This window comes from Anastrepha obliqua, chromosome 2 (assembly GCF_027943255.1).
Source record: "Anastrepha obliqua isolate idAnaObli1 chromosome 2, idAnaObli1_1.0, whole genome shotgun sequence".
NCBI lineage: Eukaryota > Metazoa > Arthropoda > Insecta > Diptera > Tephritidae > Anastrepha > Anastrepha obliqua.
In genome coordinates this window covers 125,949,713-125,964,664 of record NC_072893.1, presented here as the reverse complement: position 1 = coordinate 125,964,664, position 14,952 = coordinate 125,949,713, and the positions used below count along the sequence as shown (strand labels likewise).

Sequence of the window (14,952 nt, the reverse complement as noted above, 5' to 3'; positions counted from 1 at the left end):
TCCAATTGAGTATGAAGAATAGAAAAATACTTATACTAACTTCTATGTATGTGTGTAGATACATTGTTATATATAGTATCAATAATGCATATGTATATATAGTATGAATAATCAAACAAACGTGGTGGCAGAAAAAATTTTTTTTTCTTTTTTGTATTCTTATTTACAATTAATTTAATATTTAAACTTAATTTATTTAATATTTTTGTAGCTTATTTTAAATTATTTAATCTTAATTTTTATAGTTTATTCTATTTTAGTTTTTAGAATTTATTTTATTGTAATTTATTTAAATAATTTTGTAATTTATTTTATTTGTTTTTATTTTTTAATTTTGTTTTTATTTATTATATTTTAATTTTTGTATTTTATTTGTTTTTGACTTTTGTAATTTTTTAAATTTTAATTTTTGCAATTTAGTTAATTTTTTTGGAATTACATTTCAATTTTTTAAATTTATTTTATGTTAATTTTTGATTTTACTTAATTTTAATTTTTGGAATTTATTTAAATGATTCAAAAATTTTGTAATTTATTTTTTTTAATTTCAGTTTTCGTAATTAATTTTATTTTAATTTTGGTATTTTATTTGTTTTAAATTTTTGTAATTTATTTATTTTAAATTTTGTAGTATATTTTGATTAGTTTTTGTAATTTTTTTATTTTAATCTTTTTAATTTATTTTATTTAAAATTTTTTTTCTTATTTTATTTTATTTTACTTTTCTAATTTTTGTAATTTATTTTAAGTATAATAGTTTACTGTTTTCTTTTATTTATTTTATTTTTTATTATTATTTTATTTAGTTTTAATTTTGTACTTTATTTAATTATAATTTCGGTAATTTATTTTATGTATTTTAATTTTTTTAATTTAATTTTTCTAATTTATTGAATTTAATTTAAATTTTTATAATTTATTTTATTTTATTTTAATTTAATTTATTTAACTTATTTTACTGTACTTTACTTTACTGTACTTCATTTTATTTTATTTTACCTTATTTCACATTATTTTATTTCATTTTATTTTATTTTCTTCATTGTATTTTATTTTACTTCATTTTATTTCACTTTACTTATATTTGTTTCGTTATTATAACTTTACTCTTTATTTTCTATTTTGAGTACACACTAATCCCTCTCCTAAAGCCTCTTATCCACGCTAATGCAATTAGCACCTTATTTAATTATCCAAAACCAAACAATCTCACCATTCTCTTTTCTTTCACTGCACAAGCGATAATCCTCAGCAACCAACTTTATCTTTACTCAGTTTCAAGCAACTAAACATCTTAACATCAGATTCTATGCATGGCAGTTTGTGGTCACTAAACACAGCCAACACTAGTTTCTACTGTCATCGTTCGAATGCACCTTCAAACTAATTGCATGCCTTCAGCACTAACAACAAATGTCACATTTTGTACATAAATTCTTCATTTTTTCCAGACCCTTTATTTGTGTACACATCTTTTTTATGATTCCTTACTTCTTTCTATATCTTATTCTTCTTCTGGTACACAATAATTAAATCGTGATTTAGATATACGATAAAATGCCGGGTAGCAGCAGCGTAACTACTCCTCTCCTCAATTGCTTCTCATCGCACATATTTTTTTGATGAGTCACCTGCCCGCATGCCTTGTCGGCTAATACCAATGCGGTGGTTTAATAGTGGTGGAAATGCGAGCACAACTGTGCACTTCTTATATTTTTTTCTTCATTTCTATTTACCTGTCGCTTCATAGTTTTCATGGAATCGAAAATGCATCACCACCAAAAATTTATTGTTACAATTACATACGTGCTTATGCTTTGTTGTTAGAGCAATTGTTGCAATAAGCATTTTGGTTATGGCATTTTTCGAGTGTCTTTATCTACGAGTATTTTTCAGCGATAGAAGATTGCGTGTAGCGGTGATTACACCACCTGCGCGGTATTCGTATTGTGTTAAAGATTTATTTGTAGTCTTTTTTTTCAAAGCTGTGGTATTTTAAAAGTAGGTTAAATTTGACTTAAAGTGTTATACCATTACAGTTCAAAATATTTGTTAAAGAATAACAGTATGGCGTTTTTGTGGTCAGGTGCTCACTAGCCATTACTAAAAAAAAACAAAAAAACAAATAAAAAATAATGTGGAAAGTTTAAATTTTGAAGCAGTTGTAGTAGCATTAATTTAACTGTCTTTCAATTTAGGTATATTATAAATAAAGCTGAATTTTCGAGCAACATCTCGATGGAAATTTAGCAAGTGTAGACCTACACGTCTCGATTCAAGCCCGTCCTATTCAACGAGTTTTCAATGAGTTAGTGTAGTGTGTAGCAATGATGATAACATAGTTTACCAGGTTTGATCTTCAATTATGGGGAAAAACGAATTTGAAATCCGAATTCTGACCGCTCAATTCACACGTATTCACACACTCGTCCAATAACTCATTATTCAGACGATTTTTTTCGTATATCACCAACACAATCTCAGTTCCTTCATAACCAAACCACTGTCATGATCCCGATTATGTCAGCCAATCAGCTGAATCCTTCGAATTCGCTGGGAGCCGGTTAACGGTCTGATATTGGCCACACCTTCTAAATTTTTTTCACCATGCTTGGTAGTAACTCAACATACCGTATATATATAGAGTATGGCAGAGTCGATTCTGGATAGCTAGCCGGTTCTAAGTACATGACTCGAGTTTTCCCCGACCAATGGCTGTCGCGCCAGTAAACTAACCCTACTTAGTTTAATGCACAGAACTCCACCCTGCGTTCTCATTTTTCGAGGGCATCAGCTTCTTATTTTCATGTAATTCTTACTCGGATGATGAGAAGAAGAAGAAGATGAGAAGAGAATCACTGACACTAAAGCTTTCTCTGGTGTATTCCACTCAACTTTGATGCGGACAAGGCTGAGCTGATTGTTCATAGCTTAAAATGACAGCCAGTATCTGTAGCAAAATTAACTGTTTAATTAAGGTCGCAGCAAAATGTGTTCGTGAAATAAGCGGCCAGACTTCAGAACTTGCCATATTTTACCATAATTCACTGAAAATCGATCCCGTACTCAAAAAACTAATAGAAGAGCGTCCAGTTGAGAGAGTAAACAAGGTTCTCTCTCGTTATCAGAATTTAACAGTTTTAGTGCGAAAAACTTTTTCTTGTTGATTCTCGTGAATATGTGAAACGATCAGCTGTAAAGCATTTGACAAAACCTTCTGTTACCAACCACAACAAACAATTGAAAACTACTTTTCGTTGTTCCATATTAAAAAATTATAAAATATTTGGAAATTGGATATTAATGAATAATGGATACTAAATTCGCGTTTCACGAGAAATGGCAGTCAAAATCCATACAAATTGCATTGCCGTGAAATATGCGTGAAATTTCGTATGTATCTCACGGTAAAGTAATCTCAATTCACATGAATCCAACAACACATCTTTGTTTAAAATGCACAGGTCATTTAAAATTGAGCGAAAACTAACAATGCATGCGACAATGAAGTACTTGAGTACGAATACCCCGAAGATATGGCAATTTTATGCGACACGCCTTCGCAAAGAGTGTAAACAAATCTGCTTTGTAATTTTTTGTGTCAGCAGCAAAACTATGCGTACAAGGCAAAGCTAACTTTTCAGCCACTACAAAGATAATCCAATCCAACTGTTCCAAACTTAAATTGTTATTTCTTCATTATTATAGGATTCATACTTTGGTGTAGAGATATTTGTCAAAAACTGAAACATAGTACAAAAACAACAATAAAACTAAAAATACTTCAAGGATCTTGAAGGCAAAAGTCAGCGTACAAATCAAGGCAGTTACAATACTAAGCACTTAGAACTACAATTAGTAGACGTTTTTTTGTTTTGCGTTTGCGGGCCATCAGCTTTGACATTTTTGAACGCAGTGCGGGCTGGTCCGCTTCCAGCTGCATTAAGGATTGGTGCGTTCTTTGCCGCCGGGGATCTTAGCAGAAAACTGCTTTTTCTGAAGGCTGCTCTTGGATCCACGTTGTCATTTCGACCATCTCTGATTCTTTATCTGTTATTTGCTCGGTGGTTTGTTTTCTATTTTCGATATTTATTTTCAATTCTTTTGAGTCCCGACTTCAGGCCGCTATCCTTACACGAAAGTGCAGTTTCCCTAAGTGTCCCCATGGTTATGCGAACAGGGAGGTCATGCGAGGGTTGACTCTATGCTTCATGGGCAATAGAGTTTAGAGCCAGGACAGGAACTAGTCAAGATTTCTCAACTGAGCCTGCACCACCAACTTGCCAGAGTTTTAACGGGACGAAGGCGATTGTAGCATTAGTCTATGAGCCATTTCGGTGAGGTGTCACCTTCCTGTACTGAGATGATAGAAAACTACTTTCACCAGCCCATAGACTTCCTGATCTCAGAATATTTTCCAGTATACCGTAATCAGGATCTTAATGGTCTCGATCCTGATGAGCTTTACAGCCCTGCCGCTGGAGGTATATGAAACCTTTTGAGCCGAGCCCCTTCCTCTCCTGCCGGATTTTAGTCGCCTCTTACGACAGGCATGCCTTATCGCGGATGTATTCTTTCCCCGACCCGCTGGGTGGACGTAAGACGGTAAAACTTTGGATAACCTTTCCTTCTGATAACCTCCAATACACGTCTTGGCATAGATTCCACTAACTTCAACGTTTCTTCGGATGTGATTTTGTTTCACTCATCTATCATTATATTCTTGAGATTTTCTTTGGATGTAATCGTATGCTGGCGAATTTTACGCTCCCATAAATACCATCTATCCTCTATAGGATTTAAATCAGGTTACTGTGGGCGAGTCTGTCGATTTACTGGGGATACCAATGGCTGTCTTCGTGTAACGCGGCTCTTTCACCATTCTTTGCACAGTGACTTTGCTAACAGATATGGAAAACGATAAATTGATGTTTTCTGCAATTTTTCTTTCCGTAACCCGAGGGTTATTCTGTACTTGCTGCACGATATATCGTTTCTCCCGATTTGTAAGTAGTGAAGATCGGCCAGTTCGTAGACAGGATACATAACCTCCACTTTCTTTACAATTTTTAATGATTCTCTGAACTGAACTGAATATATAGTAAATATGGGTCGTTCCGGTAACGTAGAACCGACTGAGTCCTTCCCATGGTTCCTCCTACTTCGGGAAAAATGTTTCCTCCTTCCACAACTTTACTTCAATTTCTTTTCTTTAGGCCTTTGATTATTCACAGTAAGCCAAATGCATGTTGCTGGCGAAATTTCGTGGCTGTGAAGTTAGTTAAATTTGTACCAGCTGAGTGTGAGTGAGACCCAAAGGTCGAATTGCAGCAAGTTTCAAATGAAGCTGGCGGCATGGAAGTATTATCTTATTCACTCTTTTTTTTGTATTAATTTTAAAGCGATAGCCATGGTTCTTGTTTATAAATTTCACACGCTTTTCAAATTAATTTTGGCTTTTAAGGCCTAGTTGCCCGAATTTATCATTTTTACCAAAGTAAAATTATTCTGTCGCTCTGCGCGAAATTTAGATAGATTTAGTCCGAGGAATACGGTATTGGACCTTATATATCTACCAGATGCATTCTTATGGATCCTATGGATTCATTCGCATGGCAGTCGGTTCTACGTTACCGGAATGACTCGGGTTTTTCCCGACCAAGGGCTGCCGCCCGAGTAAACTAGCCCTATATAGTGAACCGTTTATCACCGTTTATCAAAGTAGAGGTAGTAAACTGCCACAGCTACAACAACAACAACAACATTTTAGAATGAAAATTTTATAGTGAGCTTTGAAAATTTTACTGGCGACATTGGCGGCATTGCGCTATGCTGAGCGCGGAGATCAACTCACAGCCGCTCTTTAAAAGTGTCGAAGTAATCGTGAATCTTTTTCGCACGCTGCTTATCAAAAAATAAAAATTATCACCCCCTTCAAGTCTTATAATACATAAAATGCATGGGACGGTCGTTAACAATTTGGCCGTTTCTTTAGGGTTATTGACCCACAATTATTCAATTGACTTGTCGCGTCACCGCCACCGCCACCATCAACTACAAAGTAAACCAAAGTAAAGAAAAGTGATGTGCCCAGAGCGTAAACAGCAAAGTGGAGTAGAGTAAGTGACGTAGTGTTGGGTGCGTAAAGGAAGGGTGTAGAGAAGCAGATGAGTAGAGTAGTTCATCATTTGTAATGAGAGAAAATGTGCCACAACTTTATATGAAGCGCATTTGGCGAGGGGTGAATTTTATTTGCTACTGTTTCGACGCTATTAAATTTTTGATAGCTTCACATGTCTGCCAACTCAATTGCTTGCACCAATTTCTATGTTTTGAGTGCAACATATAATTTCCATTTTTTTTCTTTTGTATAATTTCGGGCTTTTGTGGGTACAGTTGTCGTCGTCTGTGCGGATATGAAGGAAGTGCCACTGTTTGTATTTAGCGCTCTTCTTCTGTTTTTTATTTTTGTTGCAAGTAATGAGTTTGTTTGTTTTATTGGCTCTTGCCTTTTGTGGCAGCAGTTGTGCCCTAAATTAAAGACGCAGCAGGCAAGTCAGCAAGCAATAAGCAACAAGTTGAAGTGGTGGCGGCGTGTACGCCGTTCTGTATGCATGTACATATGTGTGTGTATTTAGAGCGTACCACACACATATATAAGTATATTTATCTTTCCGCAATGTGTACATGTGCCAACATTTACGCGCCACGCGGCGCGCTATCCCAAAATACTGTACCCAAATTCGGCTGCTGTCGCGCTCGTACCTTCTCAATGCGATTGTCAACCCTTAAAATGTGAATTGTATCGCTGACGTGCGCTTGTGCGTTCGCAATCTGCCTGAATACTTAGCAGCTTCTGTTTAATTTTTGCTTTCAGTTTTGGGTTTCCGAAAAAACGCAAGTATGGTTTTAAATTTCCATTTGCCACTCACTCAACGCACCGCGCACTCCGCTGCTGCCCTTTTGTCCGCTTATCTTGATCCCACAACGCTGCTGCATGATCATTAGCGTATGCGTCTTCGTTGCTTCTCAGCTGTTGTCTTCACAACGCCTTGCAGCCCTTATATGCACATTTGACCTGACCGGTCCGTGTTCTCTCAACCGAAAACAGCTGCCACATCACCAACACAACCAAACAGCTCAAGTGTTCCGTGGCGCAGGTGCAATTTCACTCGAACTGAAGAAGCTACCAGCTGCTCGCTTCTAGGCACGAACAGCTGCGTTTGTCGTGGCTGATTCTTTTATGATTTTTCCCAATTTTTTTTAATCTTTTCATATTTTTTTTTACTTTCATTTTTTTTTTGTTGTAGTTGTTATTGTTCATCGTATACACTGGTCTTTTGTTTAAATTTGGACACGAGCCTGGTGTATTTTGCACGCGCTCACTTAATCTGCTCCAGCATCTGACATCTGACGCTAAGTAAAGCAGGACGCAGTGACTACAACAGCAGGGATACGATGGTAGTAGACACCCCTTCCTGCAGGCTTAAGTAGTTTTTCTAAAAACAAAAAACCAAAACAAAAATTATACAACTTATGCAGCCACTTTTGTTATTGGTAAAGATTTCTGATGTGCGTAACAGCTGCTGTTCCTCTATTTAAATCGTGATCCCTTTTTCGACAGTACCCTTGACATGATCACGTACATTTTTATATTTCTTCTCCGCTTTTTTCTTGTTAACTTGAGACGTTTAAAACAAGCTATAAAGCCACACTTCAATTTTGAGGCAGACATTAATGCTTCTCCTCCACTTTAATTGGGGTTGATCAACGCATATCAATGATGGACGTTCATGATGATGATCGTGACGATTGGAGTGGTTAAGCGGCGTATTGATGGTGATATTGTATGGGGGAGACGGAAATAGATAGTCACGCCGACAAGAACGTGTTTGTTTTAGTTGTATACATGGGGAAACTTAATAGACTGCGGCACATGCATGGGGTTGATAAGTAATTAAGTTGCGTTGTAAAATGTTCGAAGATGAAGAAACGTTGTGTTTTAAAGTAGACAGCGATTTAGAAGAAAGAAAAAACTATTTTTTAGATTAGTAATATAAAGGAGCTTTTTCATGGCGGAAACACACTCGGAAGTACGCAAAACTATTATATCTATACAAATTTCTAACTCAGTGATCGTTACCAGATCATTGCTCGCCCGAACGTCTGTTTAATGCCAGAAATACACCGTTTTAATTAAAAAAAAGTCGGATACTTGAGTGTAGTGCATGTGCATATCTGTTCATATTCTAGAAAGATTTTGTTCGTGTCAATCAGCGCAATAAAAAAGAAAAAAAAACTTGCGATAAGCAATAATTCTATAATGATCAGAAAGCGCTTTAGCCGTACAATAGCAACGCAGTAATAAATCGCATTTAGCAACACTTCGTAGGAAAGTAAATTACACATTACACACACACTCACACTATGCAAACTACGAAATACTCTAATTGAACGTGACGAATGACAATGGGAGCGCGACAAACTGTCAAGGCATTACAACAACTAAGTCGATGGGGGAAGCCAAGAAAAAACCCCTAATCTGTAAATATGTCTTTCTAACGCACACGGTCGCCTGTGAGTGGGGAGGGGGGAATGAGCGCAGTACATAATTGTTGACTAGTTATTCATCAAAACTTCCATTTGTTGTTTTTGTGTTGCTAGGCATTTAGTAAGATCACCAAGGCTCAAGAATTTCAGTTTGAAATATTACATTTCTAATCCTCCCTCTCACTCTCTGACTCTCCCAAGCAAATATGTACAAAACGGAAATGGACGTGCTCGCGGCTGACGACAATAAAATATTTACAACAGCACAGCATTACAACAAACCCAAAAACAATATGTAAAGCGAATGAAAATGAAAAAATGGAGAAAAAAATTTTAAGCAATCAGTAGAAGTAGAGCAAGATGAAAAAAGCGGCACAGAAAGCGTGCAAATGCGGAGCAGAAAATATAGTATCGACAGCAAAGCGCTGAGCAATGCTCACTTATTTCAGGGAATGTACTGCATAGTATGTGCAAGTATGTAGTACAAAGCGATAGTGATGTAAGTGGGATGGGGGAAAAAGAGGGTGAAGGCGCACGCACAGGCATATGGGACGCAAAATGTAAAGCAGATCGTGGCGACTGATGTGCGGCAAAAGCCAAGAATAACACCAATGAAAATCAAATAGCAGCAACACCATAGTATTTCACTGAATAACAGATGGCGCTGGGGGAAGAGAGTGGTAACGTATGGAGAAATCACCGCAGAGAGGTAGGAGTTGTAATGTACGAGAGCTGGGGAGCGCAAACAAGGCGATCGACCGGCAAATGTGCGACAAGCAATGCGGAAGAGCGCATGGAAGCAGAAGGGGGTCGGCGGAGGTGAAGTAGATTAAACAGTGGAGTAATAAAAACGGCACATATACAAACATCTACATAGGTACATATGTATGTATGCATGTTTATGTTTGTGTGTGCCAAATAAAGGGTGAATATGTGTTGACCATATATGTACGATGTTGTTGTTGTTGTTCAAGTCGGTATAATGTAATTAAAAGAATTTCAAGTCTTTGCGCCGACTACGAGCCATGGGAGTCGTCCAGATGTAAGACGTTCAGCATTTTGAACAGCCGCTTAGGTCGAAAAAAGTCCATTGACTGACTAACTGTCGGACGAGTCGTTGAATTAATGGCTGCTTGAATGCATGAATGACTAGCGATCTGGCGACTGAATGGGTTGAGATAGATGAGCTGGTTGACTGGATTGACTTAGGCTAATGGACCGCTGCTTGGTGTGGTGTGAATGGCTTATGTAGGCGGTCGGCGTCGACGTTGCTACTCTGCAAATATTTGACGAACGTGTGCAAGCAAATTAATGAGAATTTTCTCATTTTTTAGCACCCAAAAAGCACGAAGTAAGTAAATGTGGCGGCCCCAAAATTAACGAAACAAGCCAAATAAATATAAAACCGTTTACACATAATGCAATGAAGCGAAGGCAAATACCCGTCGACGACGAAAACAAAGCAAATTCAACCGAAAAGAAACAAGAAAAATAGTGCAGCGCATGAATTTTTAAATTAAATGAAAACAAAAACACACCAACAGAATAAGGAAACAAATAAAGAAGTAGCTAAAAGTAAAAAAAAAACTCAAATTAAACGAAGAAATAATGCAAATAAGTCGGACATTTGCAAGCGAAATAGAGCAGCGTGAGCAATAAAATTGTATGGATAATTCCAAAAAATTTAAATGAACAAAAATGTGCAAAAACAAAAATTAAGCACACTGGACGATAGCAATAAAGCACACAAAAGAGTTTAAAATAAAAATGCTTTAAAAAATTGGCTAAAAAATGTGTGAAAAAATCGACACTTGCGCAAGAAATACAGTTCGTTTTTCCGTTTTTTCTTTGTGATGGGTGAAGTATTGAAAAATACACAGCAATACCAAGCAAATTAAAAGCAATAAAAATGCATGAAATAATAAGTATTGGCCTGTCGTATAAAGCACCAAAGACTGCTGCAGTAGTAATGAAGTATTGAAGTCAATGGGTGTGAAGGGAACGTTAAAAAATGTGTCTAAAAATCATAAAAATTAATATAAGCCTTTTGGCGAGGAAAATTAAAACAAAAAATAATACGAACTCATTAATTAAAAACTGTTTTTAAACGAAAAAGAAATCTAGAATATATTCACATATTTTTTAATTAAATATAACAAAATCATATAATATTTAATTAATTAACAGCGAACTTTCGTTTGTACATTTTCGAAAAATTAATAATAATACAATATAATAGTTCTGCTTTAAAACTAAAACTTAGATTTCAAATTTACTGATTACTCTCGAAATGTGTTAACTTTCGTATTTGACTTTTATTTTGATTGGAATGCATTCAGTTAAGTTCGTGCTTCATTTGATATTGATAACTGCAAAAATAAATCAAATTTTCTCACGTTCCACAATACGAGAACAGTAAACTTATTACAAATTCATAAATTCTTATCTTAAAAGTACTAATAGACCTGACTTGACCAGTAAAATTTATTTAAATGCAAATGTCTGCAAGAATTAGAACGCTAGGGCCTCTGAAACGATGCAATTAGCTTATTTAAAAAATTTTTTTTTTAATTTTTACTAACATTATATTTCCTTCAAAAAATAAAACGAATACCTCATTTGCGACTGCATTTTTTCTGTATGAAATTTTTTTTTCTCTTCCGATCAAAAATTCCTGCCTCAACTAGCTGGTTTTTTTAGTGATGTTGAAAAAGTTTCATCTCTTGAGTGTTTTCTTGGGAAGATAGTAGTACGCTTTTCAAAAACCTGTAAGTTGTGTAGTGCCTCTTGTAAATTATCTGCAATCCGCATTTTCGACGATTAAACCACCTTTATCCTCCGAAAAACGCCTACTGGCATCCCTGTCAACGGCGGACTATAGACAACCACCCCTCACTGCCGCTGCAACGCAACACAAGTAACAGCCACAAAAAGTACACTGCAAGCCTACCAACACAACAGCTATTGAAGTATTATACGAATACGTAATATTCTTGTTAGTGTTAGTGAATGAGCTTTTTTTTAATTTATTATGTATGTCGCCGCTTTTGGGGTAATGAACAGACAGCGCTGCGCTGCATGCCGCCAGCTAAACATACATACATACAAACATACCTATGTAACTTAACTTTAGCCAGCAAGCCAGCTAAGCAGCCCAGGCCACAAGTCAGCCAGGCGGGCATGCGAGCATGCGAGCAGCCTGTGCCATTTAATTTTATTGCTATTTGCCTATTTCGTTTTTAATTTACTTTTTTAATTATTCTCGCCTTTGAATGTCATTTACAAATAAGTAATAATACAACAAAACTAAACAGTAGAATATCTGCAGAATGAAAAAAATGCAGATTAAATGGATCCCCGGTAAAGTAAAAGTACGAATACGTAATGTATTAAGTGCAACCGGCATTCGTCGTACTTACTGCTATTAAAACGAATAAACATCGTCTGTCGGTGCCGTAGTTGCTACCTCTACTGCTGCTGTCACTCCAACTGTTACTTTTTTCCTATTGTTGTTGCTGCTAGTTGCATTGATTTTTCCCCAACAGCTGTTGTTGTTAACTGCAATTATTACTTTTATATGCGTTTTTGTTGCTATTTTTCCTTATTCTCTTTCTATTGTTAGTAACTCTATGTTGGTACGCGTAGCAAAAAAGCAATTAATTTCAAAAACACTTTGTTGAAATTGTAAAAATATTATTAATCATCATAAATGCACATTAAAATTTTAAGGCACTTTTATTATTGCTTTTATGGTTTGCATTTTAGCTTTTTTACTAATATCGGTTTTCTTTTATGTAGGCGCACTTGTGTAAAACAACGTAATAAAACATCACTGCTACTCGATTTTATTTTATTTAATTTTTCTGTATATTCACCGATTTATGGTATTTCTTTGTTCGTTCGCTAAGCGAAATAAATAAGTTATTTCATTTTAGTTGCGTCTTTAACACCACATTTTACACAAATAAGGGCAGCAGCAACAAAAATATTATAAAAAAATTCTCTACCGTCGCTCACTCTTTGTCGTTTCGTCCATTACTTTGTTGGTTCATCGGTCGTTTGTGCGCCCGCATTGAACTAAACACATCGACGTCCGTTCACTCACTCGTTTCTTTTGCATTTATTTATGCTGCTTCGTTGCTTCGTTCACTAAACGGAGTCAGCACCGCTACCCAGTAAAAATACTTCCCAGCAGCAGCAGCAGCAGCAAACAAGTCGTACAAGCCAACGTTAGCAGCGCAATGGCAGAACATCGCAGCGACGATTGAACGCAATATAGCTTATTCACGGTAGCAGCAGCAGTAACACAAGATAGGCGCAAAATAACAAAACAATAACAAACAGCATTGACGTAGTCACATGTGTGTGGCAGCCGAATGACACATCAAGTCGCACGAAGTGAAGTCACTGCTCAACGCTGCACGAACCTCAACATCTGTAGATGTGATGTGGTGATATTGATGGCTCTGATGACAACAACAAAGTTATAAACACAAACAAATGACGAAGTTGAAAGTAAGCAGATGCAGCAGCAGCAGCAGTATTCGTAGCCGTCCACATCGCCGTCGGCTTCAATGAGAAAAACAACAGAGACAAGCAGTACAACGTACGGCGCAAAGTCATACGGCAATAAAAGTCAAAATTTAAACTGAATGTATTGAACATATTAATTAACGTAAAACGATTTTGCCGATCTGAAGTAAGTTAACTTCTACGTTATTTTACGAATATAATAATTAATGTTTAATGAACATATCTAATGACACATTTTGACAAATACGTATCTGTCATGCACGTGACATGCGACGTACGAAGCAATTCTGTTTACGGCTTAAGTTGAGGTGTGTTCACCTCAGTTGCTATAACTTGGCAGTACTGTCATTGAGCGAACGTTGTGTTGTATTTCCGTCCCTCAGTATTGCTTGCGAAAACAAAAATTTTAAACAGCACAAAACGAAATTTTTAATTGAAATTCGAAATAAGAATAAAGCGATTAAAATACAAATTAAGTCGCTAACCTAATCAAAAAATACATACATATGTATGTATAGGTATGTAGCGACAAGCTAAACACCTACCCTGTCAGAAATCAAAATAGATTAACGAAACCAACGCAAGACTGAGTCTTGTCGAGGTCCTATGCTCCCGAGTGGAGTGAACAAGGAAAAAAATGTACATATACGAAAAAACGTACGTATATTTTAAAATAGAGAGTGTTTCGAATGAAATACTTATAAAAAAATTAAACACAAAGCAGCGAAAACAAGTTTTCTAAATTATAAATGAAACAATTTTAGAAGCATACATTTGTGCGCATATGGTTATGTTTATTTTAATTAGATTAGTTGAATTTTATGTTATATGTAAATATATGTTCATTTGAGCAAATAATTCGTTTCTTAGCACTGGCAAGGAAACATATTACTCTAGTATATAAGATTTGTAAACTTATTGTTAGTTTCTTATAAAAGAAAGATTCAATAAATAAAGAAAAATGGAAAAAAAAAAGTTTATAGAGCCAACAGAACGTTGCCGAATATTTAATATACACTAAAGTGGATTTTGTAAGAAGGTGCGTAGTCCTTTTTAATATTACTAAAAAATATGTAATTGGGAAAATTTCGCAACCGGCACTGTTCCGCTCTAAGTATATGTAAGTGTTAACGAGTCTCACTAACGGAGAAAAGCTTATGTTTGGTTAGACTTAGAAGATCATCTGACCACTTCCAGACAACTCGCACCACAACGGTACGATTAATAGGACACCACAAGTCTACCGAAGCAAATTATATATCTGTATATAATTGGCGCGTTCACAATTCTCTGAAAAATGTTACACTGCTGAGAACTCTTACGATTTTAATGTCGGCTATGTGGCTTAATTTCAACGCAGTGGTGGTATAACCTTAGCTTAGGTCTGATAAACAAGACAAGGTGTACGTTAGATTTCTTAGTGAACAGATTTTAATGAATGATCTCCAACTTCAAACCGTAGTTATTTTTCCTATAGGTATACTTTTTCTGAATAGGAGATGATTTTATGGAAAGCTTTTTTTACTACAAAACTGCTTTCATAGATTTTTTTGCTGTCATAAACAATGTTTATTTTTTTTACTATTTGCTGTTTCACGCTCGAAGTAAGGCTTTTAGCTGATATGCTACCCGTAAAACCACACCGCCGTATGCCACAATATTATGTAGCAAAAGATTTTGTGCTATTATGCACCTCAAATCTATTGCCCAAAAGAGACTAATACGAAATCCACCAATTCAGTCGGGCGGCCTAAAAACATATGGTAGCGCTCACGTTTCTTCCAACAAACAATGAAACACTCCAACGGCGCTGCACACCCCGCTGTCGGTTACCCAGCAACAACGAAAAACAAGCAAAGCCCAATATGC

The 14,952-nt window shown here is 35.9% G+C and overlaps 1 protein-coding gene across 3 annotated transcripts in view; it reads right to left on the bottom strand.

Moving 5' to 3' along the window:
- LOC129236979 (ras-associated and pleckstrin homology domains-containing protein 1) overlaps window positions 1–14,952 on the bottom strand; it is a 38,306-nt gene that overhangs the window by 15,480 nt on the left and 7,874 nt on the right. Inside the window, exon 1 of one of the 3 annotated variants that reach the window (XM_054871320.1) lies at window positions 11,970–12,793. The exons of the other annotated variants lie outside the window; for them this stretch is intronic. The gene's annotated coding sequence lies outside the window, so the exon portion shown is untranslated. Of the gene's footprint in view, window positions 1–11,969; window positions 12,794–14,952 lie in introns of those variants that run through there. 3 annotated transcript variants of the gene reach the window in all.